This window comes from Cavia porcellus, unplaced genomic scaffold (assembly GCF_034190915.1).
Source record: "Cavia porcellus strain 051 isolate PalLab524CR breed Dunkin Hartley unplaced genomic scaffold, mCavPor4.1 scaffold_5, whole genome shotgun sequence".
NCBI classification, from domain to species: domain Eukaryota; kingdom Metazoa; phylum Chordata; class Mammalia; order Rodentia; family Caviidae; genus Cavia; species Cavia porcellus.
This window is the reverse complement of record NW_026947488.1, coordinates 78544931-78563618: the sequence shown is the minus strand read 5'-3', so window position 1 is coordinate 78563618 and position 18688 is coordinate 78544931. Positions and strand designations below refer to the sequence as shown.

The 18688-nt window shown below is 34.9% G+C and overlaps 1 long non-coding RNA gene across 1 annotated transcript; it reads right to left on the bottom strand.

Annotated features, from left to right (window-relative positions):
* Positions 1-5758: 5758 nt before the first annotated feature.
* Positions 5759-17816, bottom strand: LOC134476120 (uncharacterized). The gene is made up of 3 exons (XR_010047628.1): positions 14979-17816; positions 13778-13805; positions 5759-9928 (listed from the first exon to the last, which is right to left on the bottom strand). It is a non-coding gene; the product is annotated as an uncharacterized LOC134476120 (long non-coding RNA).
* Between the last annotated feature and the right edge of the window lie 872 nt (positions 17817-18688).

The window sequence follows — 18688 nt, the reverse complement described above, 5'->3', positions numbered from 1 at the left end:
GAACCCCAATCTTTTTCAAAATACCTACAAGCTTTCAATAAAAGGTCTGCAGGGATTTGCATTCACACCAAACATCCTCTTTTCTTGGTAAAGCATATGATTTTTGTCGCTTATTTGAGGTTGCTGTAGTAGTAGAAATATGCCTGCCTAATTTCTTAAATTAGTGTTTTAGAAAGCATATGTAAATTTAAAAAGAATAATTTATAAAGAAGCATATATTTCCTGTGATTAACTTTCAATAAGCTCCATGCAAAGTGTCTGGGGTTTTTGAACAATACTTCAAATATCTTAATTAATTGAGAACAATTACCAAGTACATCTGAGATTTCAAAATGACATTCTAAACCAATATCAGTACACTTATTTTAAAAGATTAGGAATGTGGACATTAAGCATAGAAATCATACAGAGAAAAAGGAAGATGATCAAGAGATAGATGGAGGGGGATGGAAGGAAGTGAAAGGGAATGAGAAAAGAATTAATATGTGTTATTTGTGTATACTAACTTCCTATTAGGCATGTAAATATCATACATGTACTAATAAGCTAAAATAAAATTCGAAAAATTAGAATGTTTTCTTTACAAGTTGCCTGATAGTACACGCTAGTTGAAGTTGCAGTTTGGTTTTAACATAAAATGCCAGAAGTAATGAATAGGAAAATACAGGAGAAGAAAATCCTGCTTCTGAGAAAAGAAATTGTTTAAAATGTTAGCCATAATAGAACACCTGATTATGGCCAGTTTGACTGATGGGCTAAACTTTTAGTATTTGTCATGGTGTATGTCAGTGGTTCCCAAACCTCATGCAATTGTGGATGTGACCAATGTAGCATTTGTGATTGGCTCATTGTCTAGTGCTTGGGTTGGTAATGTGAGTGTTTCACCCGCCCAGGGGTGGAGCCAGGATATGATGTATCAGCTAGAAAAAGGTGTGTTTCTCTCTCTTGCCAGTTGGCGCCTTGCTGCTTGCAGCCAACCATTAAGAGCTGCCCCACCATGCCATGCTGCCTTGGAGCCAACTGAGTATAGACTAAAACCTCCAGAAACTGTAAGAAATAAACCTTTCCTTCCCTAACTTTGGGCATCAGGTATTTTGGCTTAATGATGTGAAAAAGAAACTAAGACATTATTACTAGACTTTAATTCATTTAAATTTGAGTGGATATTCAATTAAGTATTAGAAAACATGTAAGACAATTTATAACAACTTATGGAAATTTACTTTCTCAACTGTAAATTTTATGAAATCAAAATATAGATTGTATAATTTTAAAAAGTGATTTGTCCAAACTGAAATGTTCTAATAGTTAAAAATCTTCACATTGCAGTTTATAGATTTAGTGCAAAAACGAATTAAAATAGTTGCTAATACCTTTTAATATCAAATAATATTTGGAATGGTATTATTTTGGACATATTGAGTTAAATATTTTTGAGATCAATTTCATCTTTTTCTGATTATTAGAATATTTAAAATGATTTATATATCTTTCATTATATTTCAGTTTAGAGCACTTATCTAATACCATTAAAAATAGAAGTATGTCTTCCAAAGAATCAACTTCACATTTCTAGCTCTAGTAAAGGTGTTTTTTGGAATGTTGAATTCAGCTGAATGCTCAGGACTTTCTGAAGTCTATATAGATCATCCCAAGACTGCATCCATCCACCCATCCATCCATCCATCCATCCATCCTTTTAGTAAGCACTTATTAATCACATGTGTCATGCATTTTGCAAAGTATTGGCTTCTGATATTCAGATAGAAGTACAAAACAGTTTATTGTAAGGTAATGCATATTTTATTAGTTAGATGTATTTATAACATATTAAGAATATAAAAGAAATACCAGTATCTTCTTGAGGCATTATCATTCAATTTAGATCTGTAGAATAGAAAGGGTATTCGTAAGAGGTGGAAAAATGAAATTCTTGAGAGAACAACCAACACAAATAGGCAGTGGAAGACTTGGGATGTTCACAAAACTGCAAGATTGGAGTGATCCAACAGGAGGGTAAGAGATTAAGGTGAAGAAGGAGAAGGAACTGTACTACAAAGACTCTTTTGTTGCCTTTCAAACACTTCAGTTTTTACTTCTTAGGTAACAAAAATTACTCATGTTTCTAAATATAATAACTTGATTGTATGAATTATGCTAGAAAAAAAATCATTTTATTTATTCTGAGAACAAGAAACACTTCAGGTTAGTTGTATAGAATTTGGTAAGCTAATGCAATGGTCTTAGTAAGAGATGACAAAAACCAGAGCAAAGCCCTTAAGAGGAGGCAGATACAAGCTAAGACAGTTATGGTGGGCTAGATTACTTTATGGGCCAAGGTAGGGAGATCAGATGCACAAACATAGCAACGTCCAGGGGACAGGAAAGAGCCAGAGGTCTAGAGGAACACCAGCCAGTTTTAGACATTTGAAATTGAAATATTTATGATGTATCAAGGTAAAGAAGTCTAATAAGCAATTTTCTGTATATTATCAATTAAACCACATAAAAATGTAGCAGAAATGTGAATTAAACTATATAGCAAACAAAAGGGAGAAACAGTATGATTTTTATCTTGAAATGAATGGCTTAATGAATGCATACTTCTCCTCACTTTGTAAACCGGGAAATTAAGCAAAGACCTAATCTAACTAATATTTTGCACAACAATTGCAGAGAAAGTTAGTTATGTACCAGGAAAGGACTGGCAGAACTCTAAAGGTGGAATACTAAGGGAATGGTTACATAAACAGCAGTGTATACTACTTCAAAGGGTTATATACTGAAAATCATATTTGGGGCAAAAAGAAATTAGAATAAGGAAAGAAGAAAGATATAAAACTTATAAACACTCAAATCCAACTTTTTTTTCAAAAATAAATATATACAAGTACTATAGAGGACAATGTTAAATAACTCCCAGTGGGGAATATGATTATAGGGAATTTTGATTTTTCCCTTTTTTACTATTATTAAATATGTTATACTAAAAATTTATTGAGGATGCTAGAGACTAAATGGTTTAAATAAAAAGAAGTGTTTAGCCATAATGAATTTTTAAATTGATGCTATTGGGTTGTAGCTAAAAATGAAAATGAAATCCACACAACAACTTCATTTTGAATGTGAAAACAGCACATTGTCACTATTACCTTGGAAGCAGAAAATGTCATATCTTTCTAAAAATTAATGTATATGCTGTTACCTGTCAGGTTCATTATCAAATAATTACTCTGGGACAACAGGAACAAGTCTGGATACATGGTTACCTTCACTAACATAAGTACGCACAGTCAACTAGATTAAGATTTGAGAATTCTACCATGGATTAAAAGTAATCTTTAGTATTCTTTTATTTCTCTTTTGGTAAAAGTTAACACGTTGGCGACAGCATGCATGAATGATCTAAATTGCACAGAGATGCACAGTCAGCTCTTTTTACTAATACTTTGCTTATTCACCAGATTTCAATGTTCAGATCAGAAAAAATCAATTCACTTCTGATGGAAAAGAAACACAGGTGGGGGAATATATCTGTTTTTAAATGATTTACATCACTCAGACTTTTCTAGAACTTTTAAAGTTCCAAGTGAGACAGAAAGACAGGTTTCAGTATACTGTATTCTGACCTATATTTTATCTTCTGGACGGTTTCCTAAATATTAAAGTGGAAAGTAGAGAAATGATTTCAAAATTTATGTTGTAACCATTTACAAATATTAATGTCTAATGCCCCAGATCTCTATATCATAAATGCCATGTAGTTTTACAAGGATTAGTATTACTAGTAGAAATTTGTAAACTAATTTAGATAGTTAAGATTTAGATGAAATTCTGTAATTATGAACAAGAAAGAAAATACACAGAAAGAGAAAATTACTTCATAAAGAGCTCAGTAATAAAGTACTAGAGAACACAATTAAAAAGATTATGTATCCAGCTATAAGGAATGACAAAGGAAAGTAAGATCCAACAATTCATAGAAACACGTGCTTTGTGTACTGTACAGTACTATTGGTCTGTAAATAGAACTAGAATTTCAAGCTTTTTAGCAATTTTCACACTTGTAGACTGCTAGTAATGTATCAGTAGATTTTATGATTTACTTTTACCAAAATCTATTGAACATTATGGCAGATTATGTCTGTTAAAATTCATTGGAGTTTTAGAATGGTATTTTGATACTGCTGCAATTGATAGATGGAAAAGAATTGCCATCGACTCCTCTATGCTGTGCTACAAAAGAAATCATGTACACAGAACACTTTATTTCAGTTAAACATTAAAGTACTTTGAGAGACAACTTCATATAATAGAAACCTAAGCATTAAAGTATTTAAAATTATTCCTAAGAAGTAAAATGTTTCAAACTATCTATATATACATGCAAAAAAAAAAAGATCAGTGAGTGGTTATATAAAAAGTGCAACTATACATTTGTAGAATTAAAGTAACTCACCATTTATTTATTTATTCATTTGCTTGCTTGTTTGTTTAGAGGTCCTAGACATTGAGCTCAAGGAATGCTGGGAGAAATCATAAGCCCTATTTTATCTTCATTTTAAGGCAGCATTTCATTAATTTGCCCAGGGTGGTCTCCAACTTGTGATCATCCTACTTCAGCCTCCAGAGCATCTGGGACTATAGGTGTGTGTACTACGCTTGCATACACCACTCTTTAAATGTCTATGTCTCCATATACTTTGAATCTCTGTAAAAATCAAAAGCACTTAAAAGCTTAAAACAGTTTGCTTGTTTTAACAAATGAAATAATTTTTAGGGGAGTCTTGGGAATAACAATATTCCATCCAATTTGATGTTATGTTCCACATTTAATATCCATTGAGAAGCCCCTATGAATAATTTAATATTTAAATACCATACAAGCAATAAAAGCTAATTTTGCTCTGCTTCCACAATTCATATTACAGCATAATTTTTAAAGGAACATGAAATAGGGAGAAAGCTTGTGTGGCAGGCATATTGTGGGGCAGCTTGGTGGAGAAAAAGAGCAATGACTGAAACCATCTGGATTTAAATGCATTTCTTTCTTAATGACTTTTCTTAATTAGACTGAATTAGAATAAACAGATGAAACTTATTGGCCTCTTTCCTTCCTGTATATGATTTATATTCTCCCATCCCATCAAAATTTAAACTTCCAATGAAGGAAATTAACAAATTAAAGTGATAACCAAGTACACTGAAAAGTCGATTAAGAAGTCAATGACAGCTGTGATGATACGTCCATGACTTCTAAGGCTCACCTGAGCTTGCAAAGAATATCAGTGTAAGGTTTATTCTGGGATTTGTTACAGGAAGCTAATTATCCTCTTATTAGCTGTTTGTGAGTCTACCACTAAAGGAGGGTAGTAAATGTGCACAAATACACTCAGAAAAGTCATAGTGTGACTTGCTGAAATAAAAAGATACCTTACAAAAAGATGTTATGAAAAACAACATTTGAATAAAATAAATGCTAGGTCAATGTGAATCAGCACTAGAAGGCTATTCAAATTCCTGGTATAGTAAACATTTAAATACAGCAGCACACATATGGCAAATGCTCTGGGACCAGCTTCTCTTAAGCAGTCAACTGTGTTAAAAGCGAAGAGCCCTAGATGTTGTCACCAAACGCATTGTTCTGTCTGCTCTGGTGATCAAGTGATACCTGAATAGCATATGGCTGGTGCACAGGAAGGCTTGTGTCTCCTCAGGGTGCAGTATACATCTCTGTGTATCTTTACAGCCCAGCACACTCTGTAAGCAGCATATGCTTAATCAAAATCTTACTAATGTATGATAAAGTCCTCAGAATCTTATGAAATTTTGTGTCTATTTTGCCACTCCTCATTTAAAAAAATTAGCATGTGTTTTAACTATTCTTCTGTTGTTCACAGATTCAAGAATTTTTTTCCTTAACATTTTAGAATGTTTGTTAAATTATTCCACCATTCAAGACATTTTGTCTACTTTGTCTGTTTATTTTTTTATTTGAAAAAGAATAGAAAACAAAGCAAAACAAAAAACAAATCAGAGTAAAACAATGCAAATAACACAGGACTTCAATATAAGATAACAGGAAATCAACAGTGGCTACCATAATGTATTTTGTTTTCTTTGAAATAGTTGTCTATAACTTCACACACAAGAAATTAATAGTATAAAAAGCAATCAAAACAAAAGAATGAGAGCCTTATGAGTCTTATAAACCAGACAACGGGTAATCAATAATGGCTACTATAATGTCTCGTTTTCTTGAAAATAACGGTCCATATCTTCACACATACTGAAATCAAATAATTGAAAACAGACTAAAACCAGTCAAAACCAAGTATAAAAGCATCATTAGATTTCAAAATAAAATGATAGGAAGTCAGCAATAGTTACCATGATGTCTCAGTTTTTTCAGGGTAGCTATTCATACCATCACAATACTAAAATCAGTGCTTGTAAACTCTTTAGGTGAAGTTCTAGACATATATATAAGCCTATACATGTACACCTCTCCTTTCTGTATTGGAGGGAAAAACAAAACAAAACACAACAAAGTGTAAGAAAAATAAGAAGCAAGAGTTAAATAAATAACTATAACAAAGACCCCAAACAATAACAATGGAGGCTTTCAAAGCAAGGTGGTAGGAATATAACTAATTTTGTTGTTTTGCATAGTTATCTTTCAAAGTCTTATTCAAATTATCAGATTACTGATCCAATCCTTTGGATATTAACTGTTTTGTTCCAAGAACTAACAGAATTAGTAGTACAATCATCTTAGTAATCTTTAAAGTATATGCAAATTTATATCGTTTTTCTTCTTTCTTTTCTCCTTTTCCCTGAGTTATTTTTTCCTCTTTCAGCAGTTTCTTACACTTTCACAATACTTTAACTGTTTCTTTATCACCCTTTGTCCTATCTGATAAAAGATAAAGTCTTGTTAATCTTTCTTATAAAATACATCTTAAATTATTTCTTTCTCTGATGTGACATTTTTGCAAAGAGATGTAAATGGAGTGGTAAGCAGTATGCACATACAACTTTCCCAACCTCTCCAAGATCCACTCTTGATTGGCAAGTGAGGATACTCACAGTCATCTTGCGAAAAATGAAACAGATATATGTAAGCATCCTTCAAAGGGTAATCACTTGCTTGACTTCTAACAAGTTGACTTCTGTTTTCTCCTCTCTGGCAGGTCCAGTGCAATGTGTCTGAACTACTTTTATTTTCATCCATAGGCAGGAAACTATGAGGAACTATACTAAAATAGAATTTTAAATACACAGTAGATCATATTATGTCATATGTAACATTAACACCAAATATAGCCATTATGAATAGCTTCAAGACACAATGGCAGCAGTAGAGTACTGTCTCAAAAAGCATTTCAGCAAAAGTCTAAATTTTTGAAATAATTATAAATAAATTAGTACCTAGGCATAGACCAACTTGAATAAAATTGTTTATATTAATGAATATGGAATAAAATTAAAGGGAAATGTTCAGCATTTGTATTATATGTGGTAGAGATGAACTTTTTTCAAAGTACCAGCACCTTGTAATTTTCTGCACATTTAAGTGCTCATTGTGTTAAATTAGCTCATAGCGTCATCCTTACTCCCAATGTGATAAGATGAAAGCAATTGCAGTGTCTCAATCATTTATCCATTAGCAAGAGCTAATAAACCCAGACCTGAAACAGAATTAATAAATTAAGTGTTTTAATTCCAACAAACACGAAATGACAAAATGAATTTGGAATAGCTGTTGACAAGGCATAGACACAATGCCTGACATGACATTTTATTATTTGCCAACTTCAGACGTCAGTGGGCTATGTGAAAAATCCCAACTCTTTGTGTCCTATTCATGATTGGACAACTGGAGCTCTTTTTTCCCTGTAAATTCCTAGTTTCTGGAGGAAGGATCAGATAAGGCGAGTAGCATTTAAAGAGGAGACTAACTGGAACTATGGAAACAGAATTTATGTTTCCTCTAGCCAGAAGATTTCCTGTTTCTAGGCTCTCTGTCCTTTTCACTTTGTCAAAGCTTGCACACAAGAATAGATCTAAGAAACCTGCTTTTCTGGAACATAAGCAACCATTAAGTATTTTTCAAGGAAATGTTTTTCCTCAGGTAATACAATTATACTATAATAGGTTACACAGATGGTATTGTCTGCCTGGACCAAAGAAAGTAGCTTCTCTCTAGATCCTCTTATGAAAACCAAGTGGATACATAGAATAAAGAAGATGAAGGCTACAAGTTTTGATGAACTTAAAATACCAACTAAAAAAATTGCGATTAAACCAGGAAATGTAGACATCATTTTTCCAATCAGCAGATGTCAATCACAAATAAAACCTCCAAGAGCATGCTTCCTCTCTTACCATTTCCTGATGGCTTTCAAGACGTCATACTATTTAGCCTGCTTTCCAGGAACTTCAAAATTGTGCCTTATCCAATGTTTGGGACATCAGATCTGTTTGCCCCTGTGCACCCGGTATACCATTCCCACCAACCAGTCACCATCCTGACCCTTCTTCCCTGAGCCTTTATTTGACTACTTCCCCTTTCTGTGCTTCTCAAATGTCTGTTGTGTAGTTAATAACTCTCTGAATAGCTCTCTATTCTCAAACAAAATTAAGTCCCCTTCCCCCGTATTCCTGTAAACTTTGCACCTGCCTATTTAGTGACATTTGACATTTCATATTACACAAAATACCCATGGTATTGCAAGTGTCATTCACATTTCATTTCCTTGCATTTTTCCATATTTTCCACTATTGATAAGTAGTTTGTTTTCATTCCCTTGGAACTGAGGGCTTGACATATAGTAGACATTAAGTAAAATCATGCATAATGGAATATTCCAGCACATTTGTTAAAATCAGTATGAGTTATGTGATCCAAAGTCTAAAGCCTTTGTGTGCAAATGAATAAATGCTTTCTGTCACTCTATGACTAAAAAAAAAGACACATATATACATGTACACACACACACATATACACACACAAGAAAAGAAAAAAATTGGAAGACCCACTTTTGTAGAAGGAATATTGTCACCTTTGTAGATACTTGTTCTCAAATATTTACTAATGAATCATCAAGGTATTTTTAAGCATATGAAAAGTGACTATTGAACTTGGCAAAGTGATAAACTCATTTATTTTCTTCTATTTTTTCAAGCAAGATATTGTGTTTGTTTTCTTTTAAAATTCCTTTTTAAACGAGAAGATTTTAAAACGCATGCATGGCTTGTTAACTCTCAAGTATTTCTTGGGTTTATTTTCAGACACATAGCTGGGAGAATTAGAGTAGATAAATGATGCAGGCACACAGAGTTCCTAGGGAAACATGTAAATTAACTTTAAAGTGGCTTGAAAATCTCTTTTCTTTGGTATATCATGGATTCCTACGGTTTCTAAAGGGGCACAGTTTACAATGTCAGAGAATTCATATAATTTCTGTCTCCACAATTAGAGACTTGGAAATGGAGGGGGTTAAAGCAACATCTAAGCAAAAGGGATGAGTAAGAAAGATTTATGCCAGGAAGTCAAGTTTGCCAGATGGGTATATGTGGGAATTACAATCAGCAAAAGGAAAATCCCACCCTACAAATATGCATACACATCAGCAGTGGGACTCTGGAAATGTAAGTATGTAACATAGTAAAAAATCTGAAGATTGATTGAGTTTGAAATCCTTGTTGGGAAAGATTTTTTTTGGTAAGGGCAAGGGCTCTGTGGGCCCCATCAGAGATTTGCCCTGAATGGAAAGGACTCTTCCAGCCATTTGTCATCTCAGGAGCAGGGGCTAACAACGTGCAGGACTGAACTGAAGCTGTGGAGGGGACGTTCCAGCCAGAGGGGACAGTAAGAATAGTCACGGCAGCATGGTCAGTGGTTCAGCATCGCCAGAGGTTTGCACTAGAAGAAAAGATTGGTTGAAATAATCTGAGATGGCAGACAGAGTCATTGCTGGACTTTTTTCTGTCCCATGAGGCAAAGAGAGTTCAGAGCAATACCTGCAGTGCTTTGGCTTCTCCACTTGGCCCTCTCTTTGTATGGAGAGATGAAATAATTATAGCCATACATTTCCTTTTCCCAGAACAAAATAACCCGCCTCAACCATAAAATTATCATGTCATTTCCAAGGTTTCTCAAGTTGTCATCAGTTAATAAAGAGAAAATTTTTCTGGGAACATTTGTACCTCTCCTCCCGTACAGTGTTTATTAAAATGTATGTAATAATGTTTTCTGTTTCCCATCGTAAGGATACCGCAGGGAACTTTCTGGCTATTGTAAAAAGCTGTCTCACATACACAATAGGAAGGAGTGGTGTGTGGGAAAGCACGGCTATTTCCAAGGAATAAAATTCTGACTGACAGGTTTACACACAAAAATCTTAGTTGCACAAGAAGGCGAGGTTTGGTTAAGACAGGTACAGAACTAAGCAGAGGCTGCCAAGTAGAGTACAGGAAAGGTTGGGGTCAGTCTTAACAATCAGCATTAGGTCTGGGAAATGCCCGTCAGCCTATGGAAGCCTACTATTGTCTCACTCTGCAGTTATGTAGGTAACCTGAGAAAATGTAGGAGGCTGTTTCCCCCAGCGGCTCCTGGTGATGTTTCAGAAATTAGAGGCTCCTAAGAGTTAACCACCTGTAGCACTTAAAGCCCTTTTGCCACATACTCTTTAGAATATGAAAACTATTCCAAAAGGGAGGGAAGGAGGTGAAGGGAGAGGGGGAGAGAAATAAAAAGAATCAAAGTATGTGAAGTACTTGTATCTAGTCCCCAAGATGAATGTAAACATTATGTAATACAAACATATAATAAAATAATAATAATTTTAAAAGAATATCAATACGATACATGGTACAAATAAAATAATACATTTTTAATCCATAAAACTATTGTTTGTAGGCAGTATTCATTGTACTTTATGCATGTCTTAAAACAACAAAAACATATAGACCCTTAATGTCTTTCCTGTGCCCATCTCCTACGACAAAGAAAGAGAGAGAGAGAGAGAGACAGAGAGAGAGAGAGAGACAGAGAGAGACAGAGACAGAGAGAGACAAAGAGAGAGAGAGATGGAAAAAGAGTTCTTCCAGGAAGTCTAATGATACATTGGAAAGGGAGTGCCGCCTTTGGCTTTTAGACAAACATACATCTTCCGGGTAATATATTCTCCTCAGACAGGTTTAAACACAAAACCTCAGCCACTAACCTACTGTACTTTTCAGCATCTATAGAGAGGTGCTATTATATCTTAACACGAACAAAATTACTGAGCCTGCTTATTGCCCAAGCCTGCTTGTTGAGCAAGCAAATCCCTGAATCGTATACTCTAGTCAAAACTGGGTAGAATTAGGTTTCAGAGTGTAGAACATGCAATTGTATTCTGGTGTTTTAAAATTTTTAAAAATATTGTAATTTATTTTGTACTCTAACAGATATTTCAATACCAAAAATTTATAGGAAAGCATTAGTCATACAGCAAAATGTATTATAAAATATTATAAAGTACACAAAGACAAAAGCTTTATATGGGTCCTTAATAAATTCCAGCATGGTTCATACAAAACATGCCTTTGTAACCATAGAAATGACCCTTGTTTCTCCATCTGAAGAGAAAACGGGGCAATAGTTTCATTAAATATAAGTAACTCTTATGAGTGTACTGGATATTTAACTCAGGGGCATCACACTCAGCTACATTACCAGCTGTTTTATTTATTTATTTTATTTTGAGACAGGTTCTAAGTCTCTAAGTTTCCCAGACTGGGCCCAAACTTGTGATCCTCCTGCCTCAGCTTCCCAGAGTACTGGAATTACAGGCATGCACCACAGGCAAGGTTCAAATGTGTTGTTTTTAAGCCTCAAGTCATCAGCAGCGGTCATTCTCTGTATTTGTTCTTGTGACTACATCCAGTGCTGAATATCTCTGCTCACTTTATTGCTTCACTTTTGCCTGTAATAAATAATGTACAGTACTGATCACTGGGTAAGTGGACTATGGCAATACTGAACTTTCCAACTCTACAGAATTTATAAATCTAAAAACTAAAAGAAAAAAAAACCCTATAGTGGTTAGTGAATTCAAATTCTGGCAAAGTACTCATTCATTTTCCAATAACCCACATTTCCTTAGTGAAGTACCCTGGCCTACAATGATGGTGAATCTTTTAGAAGTTTCATTATAAGGAATAGTCTGTCACAATACACATGCTGCAAGTCTGCCTCCTATGTTTCATGTGCTTTGGTTTGCCCCTTGTCCTTACTTCAGGAGTGGGCCTTAGATTGGTCTAGGTGAATCAGCATATAACATCTACTTGACTAGATTGTCTGATTTAGGAATTTTCTTGACATTATATTGGAGCAATAAGCAAGCAAAGTGATTTTGTTTGTGTTAGGATATAAAAGCACCCTGGTATAGACTGGAAGCAGAAAAGTTCAAATTTGGGGCTGGAATGACTGTCTGATAATTAAGAATAGAAAACCGACCAAAGCATTAAGAAAGTACAACTTCCAAGATATAGATCGGGCCTCTGTCACACCGCAGCAGTGTCTGAATTAAGGCCTCACTCTTAGATGTCTTATAAAGGATTCAGTTTTCTTTTATGTTTCTACCAGTTTGGATAGGTTTCAAAGTGCCTGCTGGGGAAAGAATCTTCTATGGTACAGTATGTCCCCTCATGATCCATGTATTAGCTTAGACTTTTATCTCTTCTACTTTATCTTAAATAGAGAACTAAGGGCAGGTAATGCCACGTCATGATAGCTGTTAGCGACATCAAAGACTAGGTATCTCATCTCTGTTGGTGTATATGATTATCTGTTTTGTGTGATGTGTGTATATGCGTCACATATTAAAATATTTCTTTGAAATAAATTAATAAATGTCATGGTGTTTAAGCAACAAGAGAGTAGACTGATACTTGTGCTTCCAGCAATCCATGAAGCATCAAACAATAACCATGTGGCTTGAATAAAAATATCTGAATCTAGTATATTGAGGATTAAGTGGTGGTAAGAGAGGAGACTGTGGTGATTAAGAGACCCCTCTAGTGGCCATAAACAACTACACAGAGGAACTCAAAATTGTATTTTCTCATGTGAACTGCTGAAGCTTTTTACTTCTTTCCCTACCCTACAGCTGAAATTGTCTTAGTGTGTCAAAATAATTTCACATAAAGCTGAATGATGAAAAAGTATGGCTCATAGGCAAAGAGCAGTCTTGAATGTTGGATTGTGGTTTGGAAGCTAACAAGCTTAAAGAGGCTGATAATATACCAGTAAAGAGATGAGGTCAGCTCTTTATTGCATAATATTCAATGACATTATGAACACTCTGCTGAAGGATATATAACTCCTCCTTAATCCCAACAGCCGAGCAAGAGAGGCAGTGTGTCCTTGTATGAATATTTAGTTCATTTGAAAGATTATTTCAGAACCTGTTAAACAATACTGAAAGAACAAAGTGTTATATGAACTTCTCAAAGGTACTCTGCATTTGCTGTTTAAAAATGGTAAAATATATCTATCCAAATATAGCTACCAAGCCAAGGCAGTGAAAAGGCAAAAATAAGGAATATTATGACGAATAGATGATTATGTATTTTAATCTTTTGTTTTTAATATTCTATGACATGAAATGTCAGAATCTTTTAGCACCCCTAGGATTAAATAACAGTTAATTGAAATAATTTGAACTTCCTAGAAAGGAAATTTGGATGTAGTGAAAGCAAATAAGAAGCTAATAATGATAAATACCTGTTATCTTTAAGATAGTCTTGAGTATCTGCAAATAGAACAAAATTTATTGATCAGACATGAAAATAAATTTAAGGTTTACTCAAGGTAATCCAAATGTAATGACTTGAAATGTTCGGTTCAATGAGAATCTTTCACAGTGAACATGGCTTGCCCTTGAGTCCCATGGGCAATGGACAGAAGGTAATGCCAAATAGAACTCACTGCATATTCAGGTGGAATTCCTGTTTTCCACCGTCTAGCAGGAGCTTCACCTCACGGTTGCCAGATCGAAGAGTAAATGCTGACAAAGGATCCATATGTTGGCCAGGGCTTATATAAATCTGAGTAACATCTTTCATTGCAGCATTTCACCATGTTTCCACAACCTAATGTTTCGACCATCAAAGATATTATGGGAGTAATGTCAACTGCTCACCTGTGGACTTTTCTTTAGACTTTGGAATATGTGCATTTAAATATCCCTGTCTTCTGTCTGTGGACTAGTGTCATCCTATGATATTTAACATCTACCTGCAAAAACTAATATAGCAGCTTTCCTAGAAAGAATGGTACAAATGAGTTTTCTATTATTGTGGTTTTCTCTTCAGATTTTCACAGTGCTACTTAAATTTACACAACAAAAAGTTGTCCATTTGTTATATTTTCCTCATTCATTCGTTCTTTCACTCATTCAATACATACAAACATCTTCAGTGTAGCCAGGCATTTTTGCAACTTGCATAGATATAACAGAAAGCAAAACAAAAAAGGGATTATATCTATTTCCAATTTAAAGCAACAATGCCAACATGGCATAATGCTGCAAACATGTCATTATATAAGTTCAGCATTAGCCAAATGAATGCAATTTACTTCTGAGAGTTCCTTGCGGCTAAAGAAAACATAGAAAAGACTTGATGCATTAATTTTGATGTTTACAACTGAGAAAACTGAGAATTGGAATTTAGTTTGCTCAAGTCACATAGCTAAGAAATACAGAAGTCAGAATTCCAATCTAGGAAGTCTGACTTCAGAGATTGCCCATTTAACAATACTCCATTTACCCAAAATTGCCTACTACAATGATTCAACTGCTACAATATGTCTTGAGGGTGACACTCTTACTCAAGAAATCCAATGTGGCATAGAGAAAATAGTTTATGGGAGAAATCATTGACTAAATGTTAAAAATAGGTTTGAAGCTTCTAAATGTACTTACAATGTGAATTTCCATGTCACAATCATTTTCTGTTATCTAATGATGCCTTATTCTTCTTAGATTTTTCACAATACTATTTAAATTTACACAGCAGAAATGTGTCCATTTGTTATATTTTCTTTAGAGTATCATCCATTCGTTCATTCATTCCTTCACCCATTCATATAATATGGACAGAACATCTTCAATGCAGCCTGAAATTCTTGTAGGTTCTGTAGATACAACAGAAAACAAAGCAAAAAGGAGACTATATCTAATCTTATGAAGCTCACCTTCCAACAGAGACAGAAAATAAGAAACAAATCCATTATGTATTATATAGAAGATATTCGGTAGTCCATCAAATAAATCATGGAAATTAGTGTTTATCTTCTAGAGTAAGGAATTAATTTAAGCAGAATGGACACCATAGATGTCACAGAGAAGTTGACTTTCCAGGGAAAATTTAAAGAAGTAAGAAAATAGCTGTGTAGATATCTGGAAGAAATGCATCACAGATGGACAAAACAACTAGACCTATTGTGTTTGAAGAATAGGAAGAAGGTCTTGGTGTTTGGGTCAGAGAAAACAAGGAAGAGTGAGTGTTGAGGGTAGGTGGGTTCTAAATACAGTCTTGCATAAGGGTTTAAGTTTCAATGTGCATGACATAAGCCACTGGGGTTTCTGAGCAGAAGTGTGACATAGTGAACAATGATTCAACTGTGTTACTCTGGAAGAACTGAGAAGAGACTCTAGGATGGAAACAATTCAAAGTAGCTTATTGCTTATTACAACAGACAAAGTGAGAGTTAATGCTGAGTAGAATTGTGGTGCTAATAGTTGAGGGCAAGGAATATAATTCTAGGTATGTGTAAAGGCCATAGATAAAAACTCTTCTGATACATGCAATGAAAAATGGGAGAGAAAGAAAGGGGCTAAGAATTGTTATGAAGTTTTTGCCCAAGCAATAGAAAGTTTAGAGTTGTCATTTACTGAGAAGATGAGATGGCTTGTGGAGCAGGCTTGAGAATAATCAGATGAATCTTAACTGAGATATTTACTTAACAGACATACATTGAAAGCCTGAGACTGTATGCATAATAGCTAATAAATAAACACTTGTTTGACCTACTTATCAGAATAAATATTCAGAAAAATATATCTTATTGCAGAATACCTAAAATATTAGGTAAAATATAGTAAATTTTATCTAAAGAAGTCTACTAGCAGAAATGATTAGAGGCAAAAGAAAAAGAAGGAAAGAAAGAAAGAGAAAGAGAATGAAAGAAAAAAAAGAAAGAGAAAGAGAATGAAAGAAAAAAAGAAAGAGAAAGAAAGAAAGAAAGAAAGAAAAGAGAGAGAAAAGAGAAAAGGGATGATTACATAGTGGTTAGGCAGATCTAGTTTGCTTTTTAATCTAAGGCCCTCCATTAATTCTTCATGGCTCAGGGCCTAGACTAACTGGACACACATGTTTCAGTCTAAAAGGAAGAATCCAAACCCTAAAAAGTAGAGTGGTCAAGTCATAAATATCCTGGTAAAGCAGAAAGCTCCAAATTACAACTGCCATGGAAACTGTATTAGGTTAAATCAACCCACCGCCATCGCCAGGGAGAGAGTTAGTACAGAGCAGGGGCTGGTTGGAGACATGAACTTCTGTGGCATGAGGTTAGTGCAACCTGTGTGGGCCGTGAAAACCCTCAGTTTAAAAGCTGTTTTTGATATGCCTTAAGTTGTTTGTGACATCAGATATAAGATGAAAGTGAGCACAGTTCTCTACAGGTGATGGCTTAGTTCCTTAAATGTATCGGACATTTTTTATCTCTGGCTTCCCTGTCAGTTTTATTGAGATCTTTCTATTGTCTCTCTCATTCTTTCATCCTAGCTTTCTGAGATTTCACTCTCATCAGTTTTCCCCCGTGTAGAGTACACTATGGGAGAGAACTGTTTTCAGAGTTCACAGAACTAGACTCTTTAAGTTCCTTGCAATTCACCATCAGGTCTGTGTTCTTCTGTTGCTAGAGCAGAGGGAAGCCCTCACCATTCCAGCTGCTCTCCCAAACCTCACACTTCCATGATCTGTGCAGCCAGTGAGGTCCTGAGAGAGGGTGATGCAAGACTGAGAATAAAACAAGACAACAGAAAAAAAGCTGGGACCTGGTGCGACCTGACCTCTCCGATGGAGAGGCAGTGACAACCCAGGATGGTTTGTGTCTTTATTACACAATAAAGAAAAGGTGAGGCATACAAGAAGATCCAAGGTACAAGGTCTCAGTGGTATGCTGAGAACACTGAAAGTGAAACATTTTTGGAGCTGTCAGTGCTGCAGTTAAAAAAACAAAACAAAAAAACACCAAAGCCAGGCTCCTGCTGGACTGGATTTACCCTAGTCTCAATTTGTTCAAATGGCTTACCTCTGGCACTCTGTGTCCTTGAGGATGGCCTTGCTCTAGCCCTGAATGTGTTGGTCTCCAGCCCAGCTGATCCTCACAGACCTCTGTCCTTCTGGGAAAATACCTATTGGCTGTTTATATAATTCTTCTCTTCTCCAGTAACGAGTTGTTTCTTACTAACTTTCTCTTGCAGAAGTTCTGCCAGCACACAAATATTGTGGATGTTGATGGAGTCTTCCTACCCATTTCCATGTTGAGCTTCATGAAGATAGATACTTTTTCTTCTCTTTATTCTAAAGCTGTTATTGGGTTTTTGGTTTTGTTATCAAGTATTTTTATGTTTTCATATGAGGATTACGGAAGCACTAAAATTCATGTCCACCACTATTATCTTCTAGACTTTATATATAAGTTTATGTGTGTAAATTCACGTGTGTATATAGATAAAAATGTAAAAAATCAATACATTTCCTTAGAATAATGAGAACATGAAGAAAGAGCAAGCAAAAATAATTAGCAAAAATCATGATTGGAAATGACAGTATCATGATCAGGCAATACTCAGGAAAAACTTCCAGTGATCAGAGATTTTCTATGGTGCCAAAAGCTTCCTGGTTTCTATGTGAATCATTATGTTTTGGCTTGACAACTTGTGAGCCCTGCTTCAGTACTTTTTGCCCAGCTATGGTCTACAGATATCTTCTCCTAGATTTTTATTTCCTACTCAATCGTAAGTCAGTGATTAAAATGTTAACTACCCATTTTGGAAGGATAAGTGGAAGTCTCCCCTTAGCCATTAGTTGACTAGATCAGCTTTGCAAATCACTTTTTTCTCTGTACTATCGGTGTGAGTGTAATTAGAGGTAAATTACAATAAAAGAAAGAAAAAGTAAAATCCAAACCCTGTAATATACAAATAAAAAGATGAATGACACACATACATAAAGTAGAAGTATGAGATGCATGTAGTACACTGTACATTCTTTTTGGTGTGATCTCAATATTTAGATTTAAACCTTTAGGAATCATTTAAAAAAAAAAAAAAAAACCTTATACGTGGCTCTCCAGGAACAGTAAGAATTATCTAAGGGCCAATTATATCTTGTGCCAGTCTGTTCAACCACTATTTTATATCAGTGCTGATAACAGTTCCTTCCCTAACAGTGGAAAAGCTGCTCCAGGAGTATGGACTGGCAATCCTGCAGAGGTTCTCCACCCTGTGGCTTTTTCTTGGCTCCCGAGCTTTTTCCTGAAGCCTAATACAGCATCTATGCTCATTCTGCAAGAATTTTGTTCCCCTAGCCTTTAGCTCAACTCAGGTCCATAATTCCTTGCCTT